The sequence below is a fragment of the Acinonyx jubatus genome, chromosome A1 (genome assembly GCF_027475565.1).
Source record: "Acinonyx jubatus isolate Ajub_Pintada_27869175 chromosome A1, VMU_Ajub_asm_v1.0, whole genome shotgun sequence".
Lineage (NCBI taxonomy): Eukaryota > Metazoa > Chordata > Mammalia > Carnivora > Felidae > Acinonyx > Acinonyx jubatus.
This window is the reverse complement of record NC_069380.1, coordinates 36,500,318-36,514,284: the sequence shown is the minus strand read 5'-3', so window position 1 is coordinate 36,514,284 and position 13,967 is coordinate 36,500,318. Positions and strand designations below refer to the sequence as shown.

At 35.1% G+C, this 13,967-nt stretch overlaps 1 pseudogene; it reads left to right on the top strand.

Moving 5' to 3' along the window:
- LOC106974512 (peroxynitrite isomerase THAP4-like) overlaps positions 1–13,306 on the top strand; it is a 48,024-nt pseudogene extending 34,718 nt beyond the window's left edge.
- The last annotated feature ends 661 nt before the right edge of the window (positions 13,307–13,967 follow it).

Genomic DNA, 13,967 nt, shown 5'->3' with positions numbered 1-13,967 from the left:
ACTAAAAGAATCTTAAATCCTATAAAACACGAATTCAGGGCTATCTTAATTAAAGTACACCCCGAGCTTCTTTCCGTAAAATGTAGTCATTTAGCATTCAAAGATTTAATACTTGCGGGTTTTTTTTTCTCAAAGAATACCAAAGATTCATTATGCGTAGTAGTTTGTACATTTGCCGAGACACAAATTTGAATAACTTCAAGGATGGTTGAGTACACATGCTATTTAACTAGCAATTGGGTTTATCGAGTTGCCCAGCATCTGCATTTCAATGTGGCTTTGTTCTTACTTCATAATTATCTTCGCAGAAAATATAGTAAAGTGCCAAAATCTGTACTTCTTTGTGAAAAACAATCATTGAGTGAAAGATAAACTTCAATGAAATCTGAGAGGGTTAACAGGGCACAAGAAACAAATGTGTCTGCACAGAAACGTGATTCAAGAATAAGTTGAGAGACTGTATAAATGCATTAATTCTCTTGAATTTCATGTTTTTCAAAGATATCAACCATATCTCTGCAAAATGACAAAAACTAATCATATAAATGCATATGTATTGCATATAAATCTATGTAGTTCATTTTTTTCTTATCTTTCTTGGTTTTGTCTTTGTCAATCTACTCCATTTTTTCCTTCCATAGTACTAATATGAGAAGTGTGAATTATTTAAGGATGCAAGATGGTTATGAGCAATTAGCAGCTTGAATTTAGAAAGAAAACAACAATCTTAGTATCTCTTCATCCTACTTACCTCCTCCTTCTCCATTTGTGCAAAAAAGAATATATCTGGGACTATTTAACTCGAAATTGTGCAACTTGGTATTGAGTGAATATGATTAGGAAATGTGCATTGCTTTCTGTTTCCTAGAGGTTTTGGAGATTTAAAAAGGAACGAAGAATAAAATATACATGCTACCATAAACACATTTATTGTATAAAAAAATATCCATTTATATAACACATCAATTTAGGTAAATCATCTATTTAAAAATTTTCTAAACAATGACTAAGCTGAACTATTCAATTGTAGATTTAAATAACCAGCTAAGAGGAACAAGGTAGCATAGTGGTTAAGGTCACAGACTCTGGAGTCAAATTGTCTGGGTTTAAATTCCAGTTCCTGTCTCTACTGCTGTGTGATTTTGGATGGATCACTTCACCTGCTCGTACTTCGGTCTGATCTTCAATAAAACAGATATAATAAAAGAAACTACATTATAGTGCTGTGAAGATTAAATGAATAAAGATGTGTAAAGTACTTAGAAGTGTGCCCAGTACTGATGAAATGCTGCATATCACTATTACCTGGTGTGATACAAATAGTGGAAGTGAGGAGGTCCTATACCTGGAGTTAACTCTCTACATAATCTTAAAGAAGGTATTTACTTCTCTGGGTCTCCTAGTCTACATCTCCAAATGAGATCTGGGCTGTATAGTTTCTAAGGTCTTTCCTGGCCTAAGTTTTTGGAAATCAAATAATATTTTATAAAAATCATTTGACTATCACCTCAGTTTTTACTCTCCTAATCGCATTCTCATGAATACCTTAAAGGGCTGCGTGAAGAACCTTAGGTATTGTGGCTAGTTGGTTGAATGTGAGTTCTGAATGAGCCAACTTCTGAGATCTTTCCAGTTTCAAATTATATTTCTTTTGCTATAAACATAAAACAATAGGGAAATGGTGAGTTTGAGAAATTCCAATCCATAAGAGATACTGTATCACACTTAATGGATCATCAGAGGAACCAAGGCAGAATAAGTTAGCACTGATGCAGGCCACATTGTGACTGACTCTTTCATGTCAATCAATTTAACTTTTTAACCAGTATATTTATGACATGTCCTTTACAATATCCAAAATCAGAAGTGCCTTTGTAAGGCTAGCTCACTACTTTAGTACTATCTGCTATATATAATAAATTTCAGCCTAACACCTGAGTTTTTGCACTTACATTACTGTACCATATTAAAGTAAATTTGTATTAAGGAAAAAAAAAAGGAAGATCATTTAGCAGCAGTTTCAAATAAAAGGTGAGCTTTGTATAAGGTTTTCAATAGTAGCAATAATCAAAAGTACTTTTCTCTTTCAATATTACCTTCATCCAACAGTGTGGCCATGGCCAAAAGATGTCTATGGAAATTAACTTGAGGTATAATACAATTTGGAAAATAATTATTAGTCAGTTACCAACTTTTAAATGTGATTTTTTTAAAATCTTCACTCGCTGAAGTCTATAACTGCTGTCATTTTGCCACAGATTGCACCACATTTAATCAGTTTTAAACTAAGACACAGATGGCCCTTGTTCCATAAAATCCCTGGTTTCTTTCTCCTTCACTGACCACATAGTCAATATGCATGAATCACAAAGCTGAGACTTAACATTTTCTTCAATTAGCCCAAAGCAGTAATAAATCAAAGATTCATTTCTGGAGAAGGCAGACCTCACAGACACAATGCTGTGAAGATCAGAAAGACATCTGTTTCATGAAAGAATGTTGCTAATGGTGATCAGTTACGCATTAATGCACAATTTCCACTCATCATTCATGGGTCAAAATCTTAGGTTTACTCCTATTTTTTGTTACTGAAGTATAGGCTGCTTTAATTAGATGGATACGAAATAATCAAGATTTATTCAGATCAGATATAATCAATGCATACTTTTTCTACTTCAGCTTCCTGATAGATCTCAAGCAGTGGACAGCAAACAAGACCCAACTTCAGCACATGCTGACCATACTACAAACATAGACAATGTTTTTCCTTTCTAGTGGGAAAGTATTTTTTTGAGAGACATACTGGCCTTATTTAGAATATATTTCAATTGGCTTTCTGGGAGATAGAAACTATGGCAGAGCTTAAAAAATTTGTGAAATTAAGGATTGTTATTGAGGTTTCCTTGAAGGAAAATAAAGACAAAAATGAGTGAAATTTGAAGCTGGGAGGGGAAAGAGTAGGAAAAGGGTAGGAGAAGAGTCAAAACAGCAAGAGATGGGGGGTGAAGCAAAGCAGAAAACACTCTCCTATGCATGATGGCACTAAACATGGCTGATAGTCCAAAACCAGGTAGGACATCATAACCTCTCCGTGACACTCCAGTCAGATTCATAGAGTGGATGTTTACTATATGTGTAAATAAAACATTACAGGCATACTACCGGGTATGCATGAACTTATCATGGTTGAGAGGTACAGACATCTATCATGGATAAGCATAACAGAAATTTTCTTGAAGAAAGTACCATCCAGAGATCTGAAATATGAAAAGAAAATATCACATGGAGAAGAGATGAAGAGTGTTGAAGGCAAAGATAATGGTTTATGCAAAAGTTCAGGTGAACAAGAGAATATTCCATATTCAAGGACCTAAAATGACTTCTGATGTACTAGATTAGAGAATAGGAGATATAGTATGTTGAGAAATAAAACAGAGGAATATATGAATCAGACATTAAAAGGCCCTCCAGTTTATCCTAAAGAGTTTAGACTTGGTCCTGAGGAAAATAGAGTACATTAAACGAGTTTAAGAGAGTAATAATACCACAGTATCAGACCCAGTAAAACAGATCCTTGTCCATGGCTTCCTCTGGCTGTGCCTCTACTCACACAGCAAGGAGTACAAAAGGTCAAGGACACGAACCCACCTGGCACCCATGCCCATCCTTCTAGAGCATGTTCTGTGTATACATTCACATAGAATTCCATGCCTAGATAATTCCAAGCTGCTTCTTTGGCCTGTGTGACCTCTGTCCCAAGTCTGTCCCATAAGGGCAGATCACATCCATGGGCTTACCTCCACCTGAGGAAAGGCCCCTGAGCAGCTGTTAAGGGGAGGCGGTGGACAGTGATCAAATACATAGGTTGGAATGTCTCTATATAAATGCATGTAATGCAATTAGATGTCTATGCCCTGGTAGTAATGGAGGGAGCATGAAGGTAGAGAAGGGGAAGGAATATTGACTTCCATTTGCCCTCCTGTCTGAGCACCAGAGATTTTGGGACTGGGCCGGATGCTCATATTTGTGCTTTACAAGATCACTTTGTCTATTCTGCAGAAAATGGAATGGCTGCACAAAGAAATGGTAAAAGCATAGTACTTAATGATCTGTTGAATATTCCTGGAAAGAGTTGATACACTATAGCCCAGGTAGTAATAGTGGAAATGGAGATAATTTGGCAGAGCTTGGTGTTTGATTGCTGTGGGGGCTGAGTTGAGAAAGAAGTCAAAGCTAGTACCCAGATTTTCAGTTCTCACAATTGGGTTGACGGTAGTAGCTTTAACTAAAAAAACCAGAGGAAGAACGATTTATACACAGATGATGTTGACTTCAGTTTGGGCGTAATGAATTTAAAGTGTTTGTGGGAATGAAGATGGAGAAACCCAATAAGGCACTGGATTTTGTGATATAAAGAGCTATCTGCTAGAGAAATACACGTGGGACTTATTAGCAAATGATAATAACTGAAGACCTTGGAGTAGACGAAATCATCTGAAAAGTGGTAGAGGAGAAGAGAGTGTGGACAGATCAGTGAGTCAAACCAACATTTCAGGGATAAGAAGAGAATTCCACTATAAAATGTGTCCACAGACATAGTTAGTGTGTTGCAAAGAAGGTTAATGAAAGAGAGTAAATAAAATGAATAACATAAGTTAATTCATAAAATGAATCCATAAAATTAAATTCAGATTATGCTTGAATAGCTAACACCACCTACTAATCCTGAGAGTGTTGCCTGCAGAGATTTTCAGCAATTTTTAAAAAGTATTTAATGCATGAAATACATGAGCCAGTTTAAGTGACCCACTTCCCACCAATGATATTCTTTAAATGGTTGTTTTAAAAATCATAAAAATGTACCATATTTAGTAATTATAATTGAAACTATTGATTATACTGTTATGTACTATTTACATTTAATTGTACTAAATCAATTTATTTACTCTTCATTGACTACTATATGCCAGACACCATACTAAGAACATTTCACTCATAATCTCATTTAATCCCCATGTAAAATGAATAAAGCAGCTACTATTATCCCCTTTTTACAAATAAACAAACTAGATTTTAGGGAAATTAAATAACTTGGTCATGAGCACAGACTTCCTAAGTGACAGAGCTGGATTTTGAACTTAGTCTGATTTGTATCAAATGTCTTAACATTATAAATTTATGTTGGTATCAGGAAAGAAAAAGATAAAGATACTCTTAGCAGTTAATTGAAATTTAAGTCACCTTTCTTGACTCACTATAATTTATAATAATAATTAACAATAAATAATAATAATAAGTAATAAATAATTTTAGGACATCCGCACTTTCCTATGTGCTCCCCATTGGGAAAAAAAAACTGAATCAACTTTGAATTAGCTATTTGTTTTTGCTATATAATAAGTGACTAGACTGTAATCATTTTTTTGGTAATTTTTTTTCACATTTATTTATTTTTGAGAGAGAGAGAGAGAGAGAGAGAGCGTGAGCGGGGGAGAGGCAGAGAGAGAAGGAGACACAGAATCTGAAGCAAGCTCCAGGCTCTGGGCAAGCTGTCAGCACAGAACCCTACGCAGGGCTTGAACCCATGAACCGCAAGATCACGACCTGAGCCAAAGTCAGATGCTCAACCAACTGAGCCACCCAGGCGCCCAAGAATATAATCCGTTTTAATTGAAGCATTTAAATATTAACTTAACCTGGTATAATATCCAAACAATTCTTGGCACTTGAACTATTCAAGTAATATAGAAAAAATCGCATTAACCAAAAAGAATTGAGAAAAACACAATTTGAAAATGTGAAAATTCCTAACTAGAGAATATTTAAAACTCAGTTTATTAATTAAATCATATCTAACACAAAATTATGACTAATTCTAAAGAAAATCATAGGGCGATAAGTTCTACGTAATGTAACACAAAGTAAAATAAATATGTAAATCAAAAGAATTTCAACTGACCCATTGATTCTTACCATGCAAAGTGACACTGCTAAGGACTCGAAACATATTATCATGGTTAAACAATCCTAAATTTTTATGTGCACTAAAAATTTGTTTAACACAACATTTTTTCTTTGAGTATAAAAGTAAATTTTAGCACCATTCCTACTCAAATCATTATAAATTCCTAATTCTTTAGGAAAAACTAATGAGATATGACATTATTCTTTAGGAAAAACTAATGAGATATAACATTATTCTTAATTACTATAATAACCCATAAGCACCTCCATATGCTATATTATATATAAAGGTGAAATATCCAAATAGGTTTTATTTAGTCATGTAATGAGGTACGTAATGTCATAAAATTGGGTCTATAATGTTAAGGACTATAAGGCAGATGGACAATAGCAATAAATAAACACTTACTTCCAGGAGTAGATCAACAGAAAGTCGGGCAAGAAAATAAGATATGTAGCGAGGAGAAAGGGAAATATTTACTTATAGAAAATCAATTCAATAAATATGTTCTGTCTACTCATAAATACACATAAAACAAAATATCCATTATTTTTTAAAGACTGACATATATGCACATATATCAGAGAGAGGAAGAAAGAGATAGAAAAAAAAAGGAGAGACATTCTAGTGAGGCAGACAAACAGGTAAATCTATCATTTAAGTATTGATTTTAATAAACGTTTCAAGTTTTCTCTGACTATGGTCTCTTTTTGCATAGCCATTATCATCAATAATGAAATTTATTGAATCAGAGCTTCCCAAAACATGAATACTCTCTTCAAGTACATTAGGTCTTAGTGAATCAATTTTTGCACTGTGAGGGTTTCCAATTTGTGAATTACTCTTTTAATATATTGAGCTTCTCTCTGTACTTCCTGATCTATCATGTCTTTAGTGACTTAATTCATTTTATATACTCTAATATGTTAAGATTCACTAAAATGTGGTAAGGAGAGAAAAGAGTGGTAGGCTTAGTATTACCAAGTTCTCAACAAAGAAAAGCAATAGCTGTCCCTGGTTTTGGATGTCATAATCTTACACTAACCCTGTTAATCTAACCTATCCACACATTCAGCTTTTAGTAGGTTAATTGCTAACCTACCCTTCAGAAATTTCCCTTCAGTTAATCATTCATTCAAACATATTTGAGATCACCTCCTTTTTATGAGATCTACCTTCTATAAAACCTAGTTCTTCCCTAATAATGGAGAAAGGAAAAACAGCTTGAAAAAATATATATACACATATACACATTTTTTTTTTTAACATTCACTACACTACTGTGGAAAAAGTAGAAAAAAAAGTGATTGGCAACTATTCAGAGATATTCAAGAAAATCATTTCTGAGTTCTCCACTGATACTCTAATTTCTTTAAATGGTTCTTAATCCACCAAATACTACCATGGTAGGTACACTACTTCAAAGGCATCATTTCATATAACAAATTTACATAGATTTTGAAATGTTATAATTCATACAACATTGATTTAAAGGCATGTGGATCTGTTTTATACTTTTTGAACAATTCAATTATTATCTACTGCTTTGGCAAAATAGAGTTTAATTGTACAGGGTATATTCCCACTACTTTACTGCTTAAATAGAAAAATATATACTAAACTTAAGGCCTGGGGGGGGCAGTTATTTTCCAGATATCATCGTAGCTGTAAAAAAAATTAGTTTTTGTTTTATCTAGCAAAGATATCACACTGATATACCACATTACTCTCAGGTATCTAAAGAACAGAAGGGCCAAAAAATTCATAAAAATCACTGTTCTAATATATTGAATGTAATCCTTGCAGGACTGATATTTAGAGATGAATAAAAGAAGAATGTCATTTTCTAAAATGTCAATTGTGCAGTTTGTGCTGGCCTGAAACATCTCAAAATTGCAAAATACCCCCTCTACCAGACAATATGGGAAGCTTTACCTTCCTAGCAGAATGGAAGGAATGGATTTCTGAACACTAATCATTTTCATAACATTTCTCCATACTGTTGAGTGAATTTTCTGTATACACATTTTCCTTTTAAAGTCATTTATCATGTGATATATCAAGTTCAATATTTTAAACTCTTTTTATAGCTTTTAAAGTTTTATTTATCTCTGATATGAGAATGTATAAAGAACTGAATGAGTAAATTTTTTATAGTATTTAAATCTGGAAATGTATGTCAGATTATTTTCATAGGGAATTTTCCAGCTTCTAAACTCGTTATATATGTCTAACTTTTTAGGGGGAAAAAAAAACAACATAGGAAGAATTCCCCTGAAAGCTCTTTGATGCAAATGTGTGCATCATGTAAAACGATCTTCAGTTCACACTATCCCTCCTTTTTCAAGTTCTCTAACTTTTCACTAAAACAGAAATTTGAACACAAGAAAATGTACATTACTAATGGCACAGAAAAATACAGGTAGCAGTTTACCATATACCAGAACCTGGGAAGAGTTCACACAAAATACACTATTAGTGGGCTGGATTAAAAAATCCAGTTGGTGTCATATTACTATTCATACCCTGCCTCTTGTTCTAAATGTCTTATGTAGCCCATTACTGTCCCCTTAAATATCTAGCTATGTTGTTTATTTGCATGCAAGTTCTCTCCATGCTTCCTACCTATTCCAACTTGAAAAAAAGAGTATCTGTAGCTTTCCAGTAATTGTTGTTTACTGTTTTGTAAGTGAAGCTCAGTATAAGTGTTAGTTCTTGGACAAAAAAAAACAAAAGTAATAGTTTGGTTTCTAATCTAAAATGTTGTTTAATTTTGTGCTATAAAATTATGGTTTAAACTCCTATATCTGCTAAATTAAATGTTGAAAATTAAACTCCCATTTCATTTATAGATCAATTAGAATTATCTTTTACTGAGTAATTAATTGCGGTTCTGTGCCTATGGTACACAAGATATTGCCTCAAGCTTTAGCTAAATGTTCTCCTCAAAAAAAAAAAAAAACTATTAGTAATTTAATCATCTTGGCCAGCAAACAATTAAATTTCAATCATTCTACAGTTGTTTTAAGGATAGTTTCCCTTTTTCCATAAAGTATATGTGGACTACATAGACCGAAGAATATTTTTTAAGTTTGCAAAATATTCTTCTTAAAAGTATAGAAGAAAATAGGAGAAATGAAAGAAATATTCTTCAAAGGTTCCCTCTTGATCTTTGTAGCAAGAAAATAACCCAGCATTTCAAAAAGGATGAACTAAATTGGTATCTGCCATTTTAATACACTTCTGTATTAGCCTGACCCTATCTGTACACATTGATTGGACCATTTTGCTGTGTGTTCTTTACAAATGGCTCACAATAAATGACCCTGCTGTGCAACAGTCATTACAAGACAATTTAACTAGTGCTTACAGCTCTTCAGTTGTTGAAAGAGGGAGATTATCCAGAACTAATAAGGTGGCAATGACATTCAGTAGATCAAGATAAAAAGCAAAGAGAAAAAGAGAGAGAGAGAAAAGAAAAAGGAAGAAATGCAAAAGAACTAGCAAATTGTCTTCCTGTTCCTTGAGTTAAGATTGATTTAGGACCACAAAATAATTTCTCAGGTCATTGGTGTGGAAGATGCTACCATTGAATACAAATGCATTTCGTTGTATCCATATCTGAGATTTACATCACAACTAGTCAGGCAACCAAGAAGATAAACCATGTTAGTAGTAGTAACGAATAACTAAAAGCAAAAAAAAAAAAAAAAAAGAGAGAGAGAGTATGTGTATTTTTATTCATGATTAAAAACAAACCAGAATAGGGGTCCTTATATTGAATGAAGAACCAGAAGTTCTGAAAATTGCAATGTGTGCTTTATGGCAAAAATTCTGGGCCTAAGTAAATAATCCAAGATTCAATGCCTCTAGTCATTATAACATTGTCAGTGATAATATAATTACAGAGCTATGGTGTAATGGGTGTTACAAGCATTGACTTGTCCCACTGTTATTTCTACAAAAAGAGTCAGAATGACTCAGAACAGTTGAGAAGTACAAATGTTACTGGGCCAAAATCAATAATGTAAATTGAACTTTATATTAAGTTTGGGTTTTCAGAGAGGAGAACTTTCTGGTTACAAGAAAAAAAGTCTCTTTGTTATGTTTGTTCTACTTGTCATTATAATAAAAAGAGACTATGTGCTTCTCTGAAATAGACTTGCATAATCAATATACGTTTCAAAATATCCAAATATCGAAGAATTTTATTGAGGGTTCATTTGAGTTCATGGGGAGAACTGGACTCAATAAATATTAGAAGTAGGGGCAGAAATTGCATGCAGAGAACATTCTAAATATGCCTTTTTTTTCTTGCAAGCTGGTGAATGTGTGTAAGTGGGTTTATAATGGATAGAATGGACTCAAAATAAAAAAGAGCTAGGAAATAGTCCTCAAATGGCATAGCTGATGTCATGGAAGTGAGTTACAAGATACTAGTTTTAAATGTCGATTATACCATGGTGTTTAATGCAATATGGCCATATCTACTTATGAGAATCATATGCCACCAAACTACTACATAACGCAAAGCCCTTCCTCTGTCCTCAGAGTCACTGACTTCTGTCACAAACCCTGTCGCCATTTTCATACTGGATTATTTAGTTCACAGTTTCTAAATAAGATTTTCCGGTCCCTCCACATCTGGGAAACTTCCAATGCATGAAAACCAGAGACTCACTATGGCATTGAATCTCAAGGGGGTGGGATACATGCCCATTTTGGGGAGATGTCAAAGCTTCTGATAGCTGATTAATTAGAAAAGATTCTATAAGTGACTGTAATGTGCACCTCCAGGTGAGTAGAAACCTCATGCTTGAAAATGATGGGTGTGAGACACCCTGAAGTTGTTGCTACAGAGCTCTTTAAAAACAGAGACACAGGTGCATGTCTTCTCCATCTGAAGACAGAAACCTGCTAATCATCTTTGATAACTTCCCTTTCTTTTACATGCCATATTTAGTTTATCAAGTATTGCTAGCTCTACTTCTAAAACAAATTTGGAATCTGCCCACTTTTCTCCTAACACAGTAAGACAAGCCCTTGGCCCAGCATCTTTCACCTGAACCACTGTAATACATACCCTCCTAATCATTCTCCTCACTTCCACTGTTGCTCTTTTCTAGGTCATTTCCCATATGGCACCAGGGTAATCAATTTAAAACACTGACAAACTCATACCACTCTACAGAGAACCTTTGGTGACTTCACAAAACACCGGGGTAGGAGTTGGGGGCGGCAGGGAGAAAAAAATCCATTACCTTTAATACAGCCCTCAAGTCTCTATGCTAATTGCCCCTTTCCAGCCTTCTTTCAGTTTTTCACAATCTCACAGGCTCTTTCCTTGCTCTTCTGCATGAAACTCTCTTCCTTGATGTTTTTGCTTGCTAATATCATTCTTCCTTTAGATCTTACCTTAAAATAATCAAATCCCTAAGATGACTCCCAATATAAATTAGGAACTTTTATTGTTTTTTCTTTGTGTGTGTGTGTGTGTGGGTGGGTGACTGGGTGGTTGGGTGGCTGGGTGGAAATACAGATTTTTATTTCATAGTACTAATCAATAATTTTATATATACTTCCTATAGGGATTATTTATTGCTTTCATTTCCCTTTAGTAAATTCCCAGGAGCAGGGACAGTTTGTTGGTTCACCATTCTGTACTCAAAATGTAGTATAATGCCAAGTATATAATAGGTACTCAATAAATTGGTGAAATAATGAATGAATGCATGATGGTGTTTTTTAAGGTGTCAACATGGGTAATCTATAATCTGTATAAATTACAAAAAAAACCCCACAAATCAATGGCTGCTGTGAAGTTATTTTGCAGATGTAATTAAAGCCTAATCAATTGACTCTAAGTAAGAGAGCTTATCCTGGACAATCAGTTGAAAGCCCTAAAATTCAGGGCTGGGATTGTTCAAAGGGAAAAGAAATTCCCCATACTGGTCCTACTTCTGTGGTTTAATTCTGACAGATAGAGAAGGAATGAATGACTGGATACTATCTGTGCTAATTTACCACATGTGTAACCTTCGAGGAAAGTCATTTATTTATTCTATGTAAACTGTTGAAATGCAAATAGTGCCCAACTCGGAGAGTTGCTCATAGGATTACAAATATTAACAGTTACAAAACGTTTGGCACATTGTTTAGTATATAGTTTAATAAATATTGCTATTATCAGTATGGCCAAAAAATGTGCCTTGATTAAAACAGATTCACTGTTTTCTTAAAAAAATATATGCTCTATCTTTAAAAAACATTTTCTAGTTGGCTCTAGATTTTCCAACTTGATGAAAACAAAGTAACACAATAATTAAATAAAGAAAATTACAAATTACTGACACAGAGAGAGTAAATATTAAGAAATTAAGGCAAAGTATCTTCTCTTTGGTTCTCTTATCTGTATATATTTCTTGAGTCAGTAATTTTCTTTATGCAAATACCATGGTTACAGAGAAGGATGGCAGTAGACTAAGAGGACTTGCCTTGTCCTATGAATATAACTAGATAACAATCAAATCATCCTAAATACCTCAGAAATTGACCTGAAGATTGATAGAACAAGCTCCACAACTAAAGTGAGAGAGGAGACCACATCAAAGAAGGTAGGAAGAGCAGAGATGTGGGAGTAATGGATCATGGGTGCTACGGAGAGGAGGGAGCTGTGGTCATGGAAAAGGGCGAGAGAGAGGAGCACAGAGGGGAATGTACAAGGAGAATACTTTTCCAAACAACTGGCTTGGAAAACAAAATTGGCTGAATTTCATGAGTTCTTACAACCATTGGGCTTAAAGCCTGGCATCTTCAAGGTCAGCAGGCTTGGCTGGGATAGAGCCCAGAGGGCATGTCACTGCTCTTGGAGACAAGACAGGCATACAACCCAGGGTCACACAGTATGGAAACAGTGTTTTGAAGAGTGTCTGGGGCACACGGCAGGGAGACTATTTGCTGTTTTTGGAGCACAACCCTGAGAGGTAGCATTCACGGAGACACCTCTCCAGGAACAAAAGAGCTGGCCAGCGTCATTTTCTTTCCCTACCCCTCAGCATAAACTCAGCCACCTGTAAGAAGCAGCGCAATGCCAAGACTGGCTGCATAACTTACCTACACCAAGCACCATCCACCTGCACTCCAGTGGAACTGCTCTTCTCAGTCATGCCTGCTTCGGTCCCAGTGTGGCAGGCTGCTCCTCCAGAAGACCAGCACAAAACCCTGTCCATACCACATCTCCTGACCAGAGTTCTGCAGGGCCTCAGTTCCAATGGAGGTGGTGACAGGTTCACAAGCAGTTCAGTTCTCAGTTCACAAGCAGACCAGAGTACATCTGGTTAAAACTTGCCACACTGTGGCCAGGGGCAAAACACTGCCCACAGCAGGCAAGGAGAATCTCTGCAGATGACTGGCCTAAAGGATAAAGCAGCCAGAACACAACAGCAGGGCACACACAGCACATGCCAGAGATACTACCTGAAGTGCCAGGCCCTGAGCACTACATGACCTCTTCTTCATAAGGCTATTACCTACGAAGCAGGAGATATAACTGGCTTTTCTAACACAGAGAAGAAGGCAAAGACTTAGACAAATGTGAAGAACAGAGGAATTTATTCCAAATGAAACAAAAAGGCCATGGGCAGAGATCTAAGCAAAAGAGATGTAAGTAACATGCCTGATGGAGCATTTAAAGCAATGGTCATAAAGATACTCACTGGGCTGGTGAAAAGAATAGAAGATATCAGTGAGACTCTTACCATATATAACAAAGGGAACAAAAGAGTTAAAAAAGAATCAATCAGAGATGAAGATTACAATAAATGAGATTAGAAACAGGCTTGATGCAATGAACAGCAGGCTGGAATAAACAGAGGACCTAATTAATGACATAGAAGACAAGGTACTGGACAGTAATGAAGCTGAAAAAAGAAAAAAAGAGAAAAAAAGAACTATGGAAAATGAGAATAAACTTGGGGCACTCAGTGACTCCATCAAATGTATT